The following is a 15,693-nucleotide window of genomic DNA, read 5'->3' on the forward strand; positions in this document are numbered from 1 at the left end:
TATTATATGTATTAGCCAATAATGATATGACGCTATGGAAACACTTTTGAGGAACAATTATTTTGGAAGGAAAGAGAACTTGGATCAGATAATTAAGCTAAAGGTAGTCATAAATAAATTAATTCCATAATCAGATGGTATAACAGTGGTAACCAACCCTGTTCCTGTGGATCTATTGTCCTGTAGGTCTTCTCTGCGACCCTAACAAACAAAGCACATCTCATTCAGCAGCTATAAATCTGAATTGATCTGCTAATTAGTAGAGTCAGGAACAGGGTTAGTTACTACTGGTATAAAAAGTAATTAATTTGTGTCAATTGAGTTTTGATCATACTGTACATGCTAGAAAATTAAGAATTAATTCTTAGGTTGCACCTTTCAGTTCCTAATACCATAGCTATTATGTAGCATCGATCAGTTCCGTGTCTGCACAATGCAGCATGACTATCAGTCCAGTCAGCTACTGCTAAATTCACATCCATGATAAATGTTTGATTGGACGAGCTAGTATCGCTCATGGAAATTCACCTTTAAGTGAGATTGATGCCTGTTCCTTCATCCCATGCTAAGAGTTTGGTATCTTTGATAATAAGGCTGATGTGCTCACCTGTAATGGGTTTTCAAAGCAGACAATTCTGCAGCTCTGCAGTGTGACTGATGATTTCAAAAGCATGCCACGATTCAAGCCAGCATCACTTCCATACAGTAGTTCCCTGGACTGATTTCAACCCTACACAAACAAGTGGTGAAATGATTGAGTTTTTTTGGCTCCTAATCAAATTAAAACAGCAAAGCTGCAAAAGAAGCATTTGGAAAATCATTCAGTTCCGTGCCTTGGACAAACTATTGCTTTGTCTATGAATATATTTATATGCCCAATTGGCATAATTTCAGCTTTGCTCCAGGAAATAATATGCAATGGATAAGGATGTAAAACTTGTAGAAACAGTGGAATGCATAACTCACAATGCAAAATGACATCCATGGATTAAAAAAAGGTAAGGGTGTCACTTAAAGAAGCCAAACAGGATATGAGCATGCAGGCTGAAGATAGTTCATCATTAAACATATTCGGACATGAGTCACTTGTGAGAGAAAATCTGTCCACCATTCGTGAGATTTTTTTTCTATATCCAAAACTTTGAAAAGCAAATCACCACCGCAATATTAAAAAACATAGGAGTTTAGTATGTTACCGTTCTCATAAATTCACCAGTCAATGCCATGATGACGCACTGTAGAGCATAAACAGCGTGAAAGTGCATCAAAGAAAATGGAAAAAAACACTCCCTGTAGGTTATAATCATCTGTATTTTGATATCTAGCTACACTGTAAAAAAAATAAAAATAATAATTACCTCCCTATTTACTCAATAAAATAAAGCTAAGTTAAAATATGACTCAATAATATTGTTATATTTATTCAATAGCACTTGTAATCTGTTGTCTTTATTTGGTAGATATTCTGTATCATTTTGTACAGTGTATACCTGTGATAACCTTGACCGTGGCCCCTCCACTGCGATGACTAGGGAGATCAGAAGAGCCAAAAACACAGGCTTGAGGCACAGAGAAAGTGTGACTGTCGCACCACCCAGCCAGGAAGTGACTGTAGATAAGCAAGTAAAACTGGCAGGCACTAGCTCTCCTGGCATTAGTGTTTCTGTGGAAATGCTGCTAATGCTGAGGGTTATCAGGATGAAATTTGTATCAATCTATCAAAGTTTCAGGAGGACTCAACTGCTTCCAATCATTCTGGCTCTTCCTGAAACATAAGAAAAAGATTTTTATTCAGCAATGGAAAGGTTATCTAGCCCACAAACAGCATTTCTCATTCGTAGGCCAGTCAGTGTTTGCTTAAGTCACATTCTGTGGACCTTTGCAATGCTAGTGTGGTAATGCATGTGTAAATGGAGGCACTGAGACATTTAAAATATATATGTACAGTACTGTGCAAAAGTTTTAAGCAGGTGTGAAAAAATGCTGTAAAGTAAGAATGCTTTCAAAAATAGAAATGTTAATAATTTATTTTATCAATTAACAAAATGCAAAGTGAATGAACAGAAGAAAAATCAAAATCAAATCGAAGTTTGGTGTGACTGCCCTTTGCCTTCAAACCAGCATCAATTCTTCTAGATACACTTGCACAAAGTCAGGGATTTTGTAGGCATATAGTCAGGTGTGTGATTAACCAATTATACCAAACAGGAACTAATGATCATTAATTTAATATGTAGGTTGAAACACAATCATTAAATGAAACAGAAACAGCTGTGTAGGAGGGTTAAAACTTGGTGAGGAACAGCCAAACTCTGCTTTCAAGGTAAGGTTGCTGAAGACTGTTTAATGTCAGAAGTCATACACCATGGCAAGACTGAGCACAGCGACAAGACTGGTAGTTATACTGCATCAGCAAGGTCTCTCCCAGGCAGAAATTTTAAGGCAGACAGGGGTTTCCAGATGTGCTGTCCAAGCTCTGTTGAAGAAGCACAAAGAAACGTTGACCGTAGACGCAGTGGTCGGCCAAGGAAACTTAGTGCAGCAGATGAAAGACAAATCATGCTTACTTCCCTTCTCAATCGGAAGATGTTCAGCAGTGCCATCAGCTCAGAATTGGCAGAAACTAGTGGGACCCAGGTACACCATCTACTGTGCGGAGAAGTCTGGTCAGAAGTGGTCTTCATGGAAGAATTGCGGCCAAAAAGCCATACCTCCAACATGGAAACAAGGCCAAGCGACTCAACTATGCTTGAAAACACAGGAACTGGGATACAGAAAAATGGCAGCAGGTTCCAAAATGTGGAATATTCGGCTGTAGTAGAAGGCAGTTTGTTCGCTGAAGGGCTGGAGAGCGGTACAAGAATGAGTGTCTGCAGGCAACAGTGAAGCATAGTGGAGGTTCCTTGCAAATTTGGGGCTGCATTTCTGCAAATGGATTTGGGGATTTGGTCAGAATTAATGGTCTCCTGAGGCATCTGATTTATTTATTCTGCAGCAGGACAATGACCCCAAACATACTGCCAATGTCATTAAGAACTATCTTCAAAGTAAAGAAGAACAAGGAGTCCTGGAAGTGATGGTATGGCCCCCACAGAGCCCTGATCTCAACATCATCGAGTCTGTCTGGGATTACATAGAAACAGAAGCATTTGAGGCTGCCTAAATCCACAGAAGAACTGTGGCTAGTTCTCCAAGATGTTTGGAACAACCTACCTGCCGAGTTCCTTCAAAAGCTGTGTGCAAGTATACCTAGAAGAATGGATGCTGTTTCGAAGGCAAAGGAGTGGTCACACCAACTATTGATTTGATTTAGATTTTTCTTCTGTTCATTCACTTCTTCTGTGTATGCATTTTGTTAATTGATCAAAATAAACTATTAACATTTCTATTTTTGCAAAGCATACTTATTTTACAGCATTTTTGACACTTGCCTAAAACTTTTGCACAGTACTGTATTTTGTGTGCAACATTGCTCTGAAACCCATGATAAGCATGTTGACCTGATATTCCTACTGCATTAGACATGCAGATTTGAATGCTGTACATTTTTGGTCTGTTTTGTACCATTAGAAAGTTTGGTGAATACCAAAATGAATTGCATGACTGAATGGAAAAAATGAGAGAAAAAAACAAGACAAACACTTTCATTAATATGTAAATCAAGCTTAAAGATACATGTTGATTGCATGCAAGCCGCATCGACTGGGATTACTGCTGCACTTGATTGTGATGTCTTGTTCAGGTTAGCTCCCTTGAGTATGCTGGAAAGCAGCTTCTCAGATCTAGAGAATAGATTTTTACAAGAAAACAATATTGTTTTTGATGGAATCAAGAAAGAGCCACTTTAGAGACTTGTGGATGTCTCTGAGAATAGAATGGAAAATGAAAGCGTTGCTCAATGCCCCTTAAGAAGCTTAGCAAGGAATCAGACTGCTCTCAGCTGTATATAAACTTTTCCTGTGTAATGAAGTGTTTCCTGCACTGTATAAAATCTGTGTGTCAGTCTTTAGTCCCTGAGTTTTCTACAGCCTTCCTTCAGGATTGCTTCCTACATTAGTTAATATATGCAGCAAAAAAAAGAAGAAAAACTACAAATAATGACACAGAACTGGAGAGAATTGTTTTGTAATGCTTCACTTTTTTGTTGAAAAGATTTTTGTATTTTATGTGCGCATCTGCCACCCACAATCTCTGTGCTGTATTCAAATATCACATCAATTGCCACATTTATTTTTTGTGTTCAGTTAAAGTTTTTTTGCATTTCAATACATTGAAATAATCATATAACTCACTTATAACTCGAAAATATATTCGGCAGCAAATAACCAAGATTGTAATAACTTAATTTTCAATCACAAAATACTGGATAGAAATCACTGTGAAAATGTATCATGTATAATGGAGCGTTTATATATTTCTTCCTTTCTTTAATGTTTGATTTTCTTTTCTTTTATGTCCACATAAGTGTTCATGTTCACATTATTATCATTTTAATGTTTTGCAATATCTGAACTATAGGACCAAGATGAAACAGTTAGTCTAACTGTAATTCTGTTATCCATAAATGTGAGTTCATATTAGCGTGGACATTTCAAATGTTGTCACTTTGTAGGAGAATTATAGATCTTTTGTCTTCCTTTGCAGCTAATAAGGATCCTGTTTCAGTCGCTTAATGCACTTTGATCAATACTTGACCCTGGTCTGCATGTCAACATCTATGTTACAGTAAATCTTTAGAGAGCTGGTAAAATGTGGATGACATCTGTTCTGAACCGGTGGTCATTTAATGCAGGGTTTAAAATGCCTTAGCATTCAATAGCCACACAGACCAACCCAGAGTCATAATGACCAACAATGGTGCGAATGGTTTAATTCTGGTTCAGAATTATTTTAATTAAACCAACACACACCAGTTTTTGGTACAGTATTGGGGATATTTCTGACTGATAATTTATATTGTTATCGTTTCATAAGGCGGCACAGATGGTGCAGTGGGTAGCACTGCCGCCTCATAGCAAGGAGGTCCTGGGTTCGAATCCCCGTCGGCCAGGGCCTCTCTGTGCAGAGTTTGCATGTTCTCCCCATGTCTGCGTGGGTTTCCTCTGGGTACTCCAGTTTCCTCCCATAGTCCAAAGACATGCAGGTTAGGCTGACTGGAGAGTCTAAATTGCCCGTAGGTATGAGTGTGTGAGTGAGTGGTGTGTGTGCCCTGCGATGGACTGGCGACCTGTCCAGGGTGTATTCCTGCCTTTCGCCCAATGTATGCTGGGATAGGCTCCAGCCCCCCTGCGACCCTGTTCAGATAATGGATGGATGGATCTTTTCATAAACGTCTGTTTGTGTAAATTAGTGCAACAAAACAACCAAGGTCAACTCCAATAAAAGACATAAAAAAAGAAAAGAAGATTCTTACTTGAATCTCCTGATTTTTAAAGGACTGGGTGGAGTTTTGTTTGCAGCATTCTTAGTCATGACCATCCAATATCTCTTACAACTTTTCAAATAAACATGTCAGGGACATGGGGCGACATGGCTCAGGCAGTAAGAGCAGTCGTCTGGCAGTCGGAGGGTTGCCAGTTCGATCCCCCGCCCGGGCTGTGTCAAAGTGTCCCTGAGCAAGACACCTAACCCCTAAATGCTCCTGATGAGCTGGTCGGTGCCTTGCATGGCAGCCAATCGCCGTTGGTGTGTGAATGTGTGAATGAGAAGCATCAATTGTACAGTGCTTTGGATAAAGGCGCTATATAAATGCCAACCATTTACCATACTTATGCATCATGGAGTCATAAAAAAATAAGATAATTATTTGGCCACCATAAGTTTTAATGAAATAGATATCAACACAAAATACATTCAGTGATCACTTTATTACGTAGACCTGTACACCAGCTTGATAATGCAAATATTTAATCGGCCAATAATATTTAAGTGGCAGCAACTAAATGCATGAAAGCATGCATACGTGTTCAAGAGGTTCAACTGTGTTTCAGACAAAATACAGGTCAGGAGCTTCAGGTAATGTTCATTGGGAATGGGGAAGAAATGTGATCAAAGTGACTTTGACTGTGGAATGATTGTTGGTGCCAGACAGGGTGGTTTGAGTAACTCAGAAACTACTGATCTCCAGGGATTTTAACGCGCAACAGTCTCTAGAGTTTGCAGAGAATGGTGAGAAAAACCAAACAACATCCAGTGAGCAGCAGTTCTGCAGGCCAAAAAATGCCTTGTTAATGAGAGAGGTCAGAGGGGAAGGGCCAGACTGGTCAAAGCTGACAGGAAGGTGACAATAACACAAATAGCCACACATTACAACAGTGGTATGCAGAAGAGCATATCTGAACACACAATGCATCAAACCTCTTAAGTGGATAGGCTACAGTAGCAGAAGAACAATAAGTAAAAAAACATGTCTAATAAATGCCTAATAAAATGCTTACTGAGTGTATAAAGAGTTAAAAGGATAAAAAAATTTCCCTAATGTAATTTTGGTGTAAATTTTTTTATTCTACAAATAATTTAGAGTTGCGCTTGCCTTTGAATAACACTTGCATATTAGGTAGTGTTGAATGGATCCATTCTCAAAGGTGAATCGGGGACAATCTAACTCTATGGCAGGTAAGCATACTATGGTAAGTATTGTTGTTTATCGTTGTGTCTAGGGTCTTTCAGCACACTTATCCCTGGTTATGGGTATGCACTTTGTTGTACGTCGCTCTGGATAAGAGCGTCTGCCAAATGCCAATAATGTAATGTAATGTAATGTAATGTCATACTAGCTATTAGGTACAGCTTTTTACACTGTTAATGGTAGAAGGTAATCCAGCTCAGTTAATACATTCATAGCCCATGCTGCAAGAAATCTGAATCTAATTTTCATAGCTTGAAACGACAAATGTCATATAACAGTTAAATTAGACCAGCGATTCTCCCCAAGCCATCTGCCGCAGGGTATCACATTGCCTTCCACCAGCCCTCTCCCAACCCATGCAAATGAATCCTTCAATTTTCCCACCAATGAATTTACATCGCTCACGTTTTTACTTAGGCTACTCCAGAGGGCATTTCTTAGTGTATTTTTTGCTTGTTACATTCCCTAATTGTTTGTAATGACTGTATTATTGTTTGTACGTGTGTCTGAATGTGTGTTCTCGTTAGTATATTTTATGCTGTTAGCTTAGGTATTTAAATTCCTTGTTCTCAGTCCCAGGCCCAGTTTTGTGCACTTTGTTACTAGTTCTAGTGGTATACCTGCATCTTTGTAGTTTTGTATTTTTGCCACGTGTCAAAGTAAAAGTTATTGTTATGTTTTGCACCTACCTGGCCTCTGGTGTTTATATCTGCCCTTGGTTCCAACTGCAAAGCGATACAAAAATACCAAGCTACAGTACTGGGGCCACCAGTGCCTGCTTCTTCTGGAGAGAATTCTGTGCCAGCTACAATTAATCCTGCACCCACCGGCAGCAACCAGATGCCCCAGGGCAGGGAACCACATCTTCCTCCACCAGGTCACTATGAGGAGTAGACTAGGGAGGTGTTGGGGCTTCTTGACTCTGTGTTAACTGGCCTTCATATCACAACCTGCCAGTTTCCCCTCAGAATAGCTGAAGGTGGCATTCATAATCTCTGTACTGTCTGACAGAGCTCTCACCTGGGCCATCACACTGTGGGAGAGGCCAGCACCTGTTTATTCCAGTATCCAGCAGTTCACAGGTGAGATTAACAAAGTTTTTGATCAGCCAGGGAGTGGGCATAAAGTGGGAAGACAACTTGTTTTGTGTCATCAAGGCAAAATAAGTGTGGCTGATTACTCCAAGTTCTGTAACCCAGTTGTTCAAAGTAAGGAGGCATTGGTCAACTTTTTTTTCAACTCTTTCAGAGCATGTAAGGATGAAAATGTCTTCTGGAGTAAACCTGGGTCCGATACATAGTTGTTTTGGATTCAAATACTTTTCTACACTTTACTGCGCTTGTCTGGTGGAACCTATGAAATACTCTCAAAAAGTGGACAGACAGATGAACCAAGAGCAGACTCAGGAGTGAATTGAAATGGCAGGCTTTAATACAGGTCAACAGAAAGGGTCAAAGCACGGCAGAACAGGGCAATGCAGTATTAACTAGAGTTCATAGTATCATAGTAAGTTCCAGGCAACGGGTTGGAATCCAAGTGGACAGGGTACCGGGGATCAGGCAGGTGGACGTAGAAGGACTGGCGGAGGTTGAAGCCGGGGAGTCAGAACACGGGCTGGAGTAGGGTGAAGAAGGGCGTTGGAGGATAGGTCCGGGGCGGAGAAGAAGGTCCAGGGTGAGCAAAGGTTGGATCCGGGGTTGGGGAGGAGGAGCAGGCAGGTGGCAGGAAGGGAAACCAACTCATGCAGTGTAACCAAACAGGCAGGTAAACAGAACAGGGATGCAGAGGCTAGAATCACAAGAAACAAAACATACTGGCACAGAACAATGAAACGGGCAGGCTGTGTATAAGCCACACAAACTAACGACGGGACAACGAGAAACGGGTGAGATGACTGCTAGAGAGGAAATACATATGGTGTGGAGAGACGTGAGAGGGAGAGAGAGAAAACATGGAACAGAGCGTGAGCACAGGGAACACGTAAAAAGGGGAGAGAAGGAAAGGAACAGCGTTAGAGATGCGAGACGTGACAAGGAAAACATGAGATTAAAAAATACATAAATCAGGGAAGAGATGATAAGAAATAAGGGATATAGGCACGGCACGTGACACCCTGCATCAATCGAGTACAGAAAAGTATTTGAATCCAAAGTAATTATGTATTTTACCCAGGTCTATCATAGACACTTGACAGACACCTAGTAATCCCGATGAGGCTGCAGAATCAGATTTGTGTCAAAATGATCAAAAGAAACATCAAACCTTTGATACAGGATTATTTCAAGCAAAATTATCAAGCAAAACTTAAAGAAAATTGTCAAGCAACATTTCTGATTAAGAGCAAAAAAATATAGCAAAGAAATATTGCAAAGAAAAATATTGATTTCAAGCAGACCTTTGAGTCTGGAGCAAAAAGGAAAAATGGGCTACTGCAAGTTATTTTTTTCTATGCCTGTGCGAAATATCTGTTTGATACCAGATCTTATGTCTTGTTTGATACTTTGGCACAAATCTGATTCTATCGCAGAGGAGTAAGCAAATGGGCAGACTACCTCCATGTTATGTTGTGACCACCTCCCAAAGATGTAATGCCACCTGGACCAGCCCTTGTTGTGGGCCAGGACTTCTCAGTTCTTTGTGCATTCCAGTTGATTTGTTCTTAGCACATAAGACAAATCATAGCTGTTTTCACCCAAAAATGCTCTGTGCTTCTCGTAGTTTTGTTTTTAGACCACTTCTCAACTGGGTCTTGGTACAGTTGTTTTGGTCTACACCAGAGCGCGATTGCTGTTCACACCTGCCCAAAAAAACAGCAATAAATCTCCTGGGATTGTCACAAGTTCGCAGAGGATGATGTGAAAAACAAAACAACATCCAGTTAGCCGCAGTTCTGCAGACAGAAACGCCTTGTTAATGAGAGAGGTGAGTGGAGAAGGGCCAGATTGGTCAAAGCTGACAGGATGGTGATGGTAATGCAAATAACCACACATTACAACAGTGGTATGCAGAAGAGCATCTCTGAACACACAAGTCAAACCTCTTAAGCGGATAGGCTACAGCAGCAGAAGACCAATAAGTCTAATAATTACCTAATAAAGTGCTCACTGAGTGTAGTTACACAAACACTTACCTCTATTCAGGCTACCCTTCTACCACAAACACGGACTTGAATGTTTTCAGTAAAGATTTTGTTAGTCAAGTCTCTGTGTTCTTTTAAAATACATACTTCTACATGAGTTCCCTTGCATGTAGGCTTACATCCAACATCGGTTCTGAGTCCCCCCCCCCCCCCCATCCCCATAGATAATTATTAAATCCACTGTCCTACTTTGCACTTTTCGTTGTCCATACATCTGAGACAGAGCAATACAATATGATCATATTACAACTTCATGCAGTCAATTCAACATGCAGGCATTTTCATTACATACACCAATGACCACTTCAGTAGGTTTTTTGGATTTCTTTGGTCTTCTGTCTCTGTAGCCCATCTACTGTGTTCAGTGATGTTCTTATGCATAACACTGTAGTAATGTTTGGTTATTAGAATTACTGTTGCTTTCCTGTCAGCTTGAACCAGTCTGGCCATTCTCCTCTGACCTCTCTCATTAACAAGGCGTTTTCGCCCACATAACTGCTCAATGTTTTCTGCTTTTTGCACACTTCTCTGCAAACTCTAGAGACTGTTGTGCTTGAAAAGTTTCTGTAACACTTATACCAACATGTCTGGCACAGAATTTATTTTTGTCTGAACAATAACTCAACCTCTTCATCATGTCTGCATGGATTGAGTTGCTGCCACATGATTGGCTGATTAGATATTTGCATTAATGAGCTGGTCTACAGTTATACCTAATAAAGTGCTCACTATGAGTATAGCAGTGATACATTGCTACTAGAGGAACTACGGTGAGACAGTGAGGAGGTGGTGGATTACAGTACAGACTATATATTTATTACAGAATCCGTTTGCACAGATTCATCATCAGGAGATGGCTTGCATTTGAATGCTTACGATTCACTTGGGTTTGACATTAGGGATGTTCTCTGGATTCTGAGCTCAGATGCAAATCTGATTGCTAAGGGTAAATGTGAAAGGCTTTGATTCATACTGAAAGCCAAATTACGGTTTATTATTAAACATGTTTTATGTCATTTCTGACATTTGGGAAATGTCAGATTATTGAATTGAATATATTGCTCAGTTTAAGAGACTTCCAAGTTCCTTGCCTTATGCGCACAGGCAGTGCAACAGGATAAACCTTAGAGAAACAGGACACAAGCATGTTGATGACATTGCCTTGAGAAAGCCTACTATATGTAGTATATGTCAAGCCACAATACAGAGACAGCAAAAACATTTGTGGATTCTGTGTCAAATGAAAAATCAATGTAGAATATAACACTTATCATATACCTGATTAATAATTGAAGCACACTCTGAAAGCATTATCGAGGGCTCTCTTCCCTCCCTCAGCTGTCACCATTGTGTTTAAACAGTGTGGAGTGTTAAATCTCAGTTGTTGGCAACATAAAGAACGCCCCAATATGGCCTCTACATTCTCTACGAGTGCAAGACTTATTTTCCGTGCTGCCCTTTCAATACAAACACCGCATTCAGACCAAGGCTGACTGTAATGTATTATTCAAGCTCTGCGCATTTCATCATAGGCACGGATACGTCCAGATCCAGAAGGATCACATTGCGTCACTTTGTGTGTTTATCGGAATTTTATCAGAACAATTGCAGGGCTATGCGACAGGACAGGCATGGCCTTGGCTCAGTTAATTATGACATTAACTGACCCAATCCAATGCTAACATTGAAAGTGATTATACAATATTGCAGCACTACCTGTCAAAAGCAGACACGCTCGTAATTTATACAACTCAGCCATACATAAAGTTTAACTGTCTTGGAGCTGAAAAGAAGACTGAATCACACAAATGTGTTTGAATTCCCTGTAGAGTACTCCCAAGCTGCATCTCTCGACAGTTTTTGGTTTGTCTTCTGGCTTGAATCCATCACAATTCAAAGATCTCATGTCAGAAAATGTACCAGTCTATGAAAAATCTCACATATAATAAATATTTCAAATAAAAAGGCAAGTAGAGAAGTGCTACTGCTCTGGAATATAAAATACAACAAAAATATATTATTTTTCCAGTGCCTCTTCAAAGGAAGTTGCATGGTAGTGGGCATTTTCTAATTTAAAGGTCACAATAAAAAATAAGTGTGACCAGTACTAATGAACGTGAATGTGTTCACTTCATTAACAATTTGGAAAGAAAAGAAAAGAAAAGAAATGAACCCTTTGCATCCAGTAAAATGTATTTTCTTTAGAGGGTTACATTTGTTATCAAAATATTTATTTAATTCACTGTAATACTGTTTTATCCATTGACATATTGACCCCAGTAATTTAATAATCACAGTTAAGCTTACTGAACCACTGAAACGGAGTACAATGTAAAGTGTATGAAGCGTGAGCCAAATACGGCTTGTAAATTGATAAGATGGGCACCCCATGAAGGCTAGTGAACCGAAGTGATAATCAACACCCTGATGTACTTATTATGTATGTGATGCTCAATTAAATCCCCTTTATGGTACTAACTTGGCTCCAATTCTAAAATATGTTTATGAAACCTGCTGTATTAATGCACCGATGCAATGTCACAGTTTTGACATTTCCATCTCTTGTCTTATGTCTTCACTGTCCATCTTTATGTTAACATGTAGGCTGATGGAAAACAAGACATAGCAGCTCCATCAAATTCACTATATTTGATTATCAATATTCTGGCATGTTTCTCCACAGCAAAACAGTCAATATAAAATCAACTCATATAGAAGGCTTCTACCTTTTAAAGAGTACATGTAAAGAGTATCAGTAACTTAAAGAGTCTCAGGACTTACACTCAGTGAGCACTTTATTGGGTAAACCTGTACACCAGCTTGTTAATGCAAATATTTAATCAGCCAATCATGTGGCAGCAACCAAATGCATAAAAGCATGCAGATGTGGTCAAGCGGTTCAGCTGTTTTTGCTGATCTCCTAGGTTTTTCATACACAACAGTCTGTAGAGTTTGCAAAGAATGGTGCAAAAAACTAAAAACGTCCAGTGTCTAGCAGTTCTGCAGGCAAAACACCTTGTTAATGAGAGAGGTCAGTAGAGAAGGGCCAGACTGCTCGCAGCTGAGTGTAACACAAATGACCACACATTACAACAGTGCTACGCAGAAAAGCATCTCTGAACACACAACATGTCAAACCTCTAAGTGCATAGGCTACAGCTGTAGAAGACTAATATGTCTAAAAGAATAAGTCTAATAAATACCTGATAATGTGCTCAGTGAGTGTATATAGACTCGCTTGGAGTTAATTTAATGCTGAGAATTTTGCACAGGCAAAGAGCACCACAGTGTCGCCACTGAAGCAGCCAGGTACAATTCAGCTGTAGATGACTCCATTACATTAAATTACACTCACTTACAGGCGCTGCTGCCCAAAGCAACTTACAGATGTGGAGAACATCAGTGTTAGTCTCTGCAATACAAAAGCTTAATTATCACTAAGAAGGCACAGAAGGCCCATTCAAAATCAATCAGTGCAATGTTAACCAAACAAACCGTTTGTATTGAAACAGAGCTAAAAATCACTAGACCCACTATCTTTATACATCTACAGTATATCTATAACATTAGACCAAAAATGAATTGGAAGAAAATAAAAGATATTTAAAAGCTGCAGCACAATCTATCTTTATATATCAACTGTATATCTATAACATTAGACCAAAAATAAATGGAAGGAAATAAAGGCTATTTTAAGGCTGCAATTCAATCGAATTCAAGTTGAAAATTCTGTGAAAATCTAGAAGACAAAACATGCTGTGCAGGGGGAAGGGTGGAGTTCTCAAGTACAGTGGCACAAAAAACATCTGAACTTCTTTAGCTGCTTTGACATTTTATTTTTAGTTATATATGCACAAAGGAGTCAAAGTTTTAACTTTTGACTTGAGAAACTGTATTTGTGGTCATAAAGAGGTTTGAGCTCATTTTGTCCTTGCTAGAGGCATTGAGAGCTGACAATGGGTGAATATGCTCACAATGCATGGTGACTGTATTGTAACGGGGGTGACTTACAACTCTATAGAGAACACGTAGGATGAGGAAATCATTGATATGTGATGGTTATGGAAACTAATGAAAAGGTTGTGTTATGAATGAAAATGATTTGAGTGAATATTGAGTTCTTCTGAGAATTCTAAAGGTAATCTCATTGAAACCAACTTACTGTTTGAGATTCTTTATTCAATTGGCTCAGGAATGTATCTGGCATTCTGGAGACTCTGTGTGTGTGTGTGTATATGTGTGTGTGTGCATGTGGGTATCTATGTGTGTGTGTCTGTGTGTGTATATGTGTATGCATGTGTAAATATTATGCTTTCACAATGACTGGAAAGTATAAAGGCGTGTGCACTTCCCACATTACAGTGTTTCATCTATTTAAATTAACAGTCAATTACTCAGATCAATGACACAGGACCTGAACATAAAGTTACATTCACACACTCGTTTCATTGCCTGAAGTGAGAAGGTTTCAGGTCACTCCAAATCAGGTTCCCAAAAGGGTATAATTTCAGAGAGAGAATATATAACAGTAACACAAAAAAAACCCTCCTCCTTCCTTTCATTGGTAGGAAAACAAATATTGAAGCATATGGGCGTAGGCTGAAAACAAACCTGACATTGTCAACACAATGAAGCAAAGCATGCCCAAGCTTTAAAGATAGCACTTCAGACCTGACTATGAAGCTACCGTTGAAAAGCAATTTCCACCACAGCACGTCATGAGATTTTTGAATGGGTGTAAAAGCTGAAGGAGAAGGAAGCATCTCTCCATCAGAAGAAATATTATCAAACCTTGTGTTCTCTGTGGCTTTGGAAAGGCCTACCCCTCACACCCTTGCTGCCACAACTTTATGTAGCCACAAAGGACAATTTATTTTAACGGAAAGTCATTTTTATACGTAAATGAGATATTTCCACAGCACCTAAAAAACAAACAAATGAAATAAATGACTGCAAGCACCACTACAGTAAACATCATGGCAAAACTAGCTACATTGACCTCTGAAGTACAGCACAATAAGTAGCAATTAAAAAGTTACAGAAGTATTTTAAGAAAACATCCAATGTAGCAAAACTGTTATATGTAAACCCTGAATATAAGGTGGTTAAACTGATAAATTGATTGAATTACTCAAAACTGAAACAATTTAAATGTGTGAATGATTTTCAAAGTTTAATTATGGCTTATGTGAGGATCTGGTGGTTGATGACATACTGTATGCATGTGCCTGATTTAATAATTCTGTTTAGGTTATTGAAAGTAAAGGCGGTAATGTTGCAAATTTAATGTCACATTCCTGAGCTCCAATTAAATGAAAACAATATCATTTCTTTTTCTAGGTCATTTCCACGTTCCCACTGTGGGGTCGTAGCTCGAGCAAATACACATGTAGCCAACCATTTGCATATTGCACTGCCAGGGATGGTGAAGGACTTGAGCTCTTGGGACTAACAGAATTAGAGTACCGGTTTGGTGTCAGTGTAAACTGTTCAAAATATATTATGTCCCATGAGAGTTCCATGCCATTAATAGGCTCAGGAATACATAACTCCATTCTGATGTCCTTGTGCCTGACAGTATGCTCTTGAAATAGCTTTTTAATTAACTTTTTCCTCACACAATTACACAGAGGAATTGATGGGGTTAATGTCAGTTGAACACCATGTAATGAACGACTTAAACCTGCATGCAGATTCAAATACAGAGATGCGGCATAGTTTGTAAGAAGGCTGACTCATTTATCAGCCCATAGATGAGTTCCTCTGTGCGGCTGGAGGTTCAATTTCCCTGCCAGCACATCCTTTGCAGTGTGATCCCTTCTATGTGTTACCACCTGAACAACAGGAAAACAACACAAAAGAAGGATGGACTGCCCGCTCTCCTTCATTTATTGCTTTAAAAAAAAAAAACATAAACGTAAAGACA

This window comes from Conger conger, chromosome 7, assembly GCF_963514075.1.
Source record: "Conger conger chromosome 7, fConCon1.1, whole genome shotgun sequence".
Lineage (NCBI taxonomy): Eukaryota > Metazoa > Chordata > Actinopteri > Anguilliformes > Congridae > Conger > Conger conger.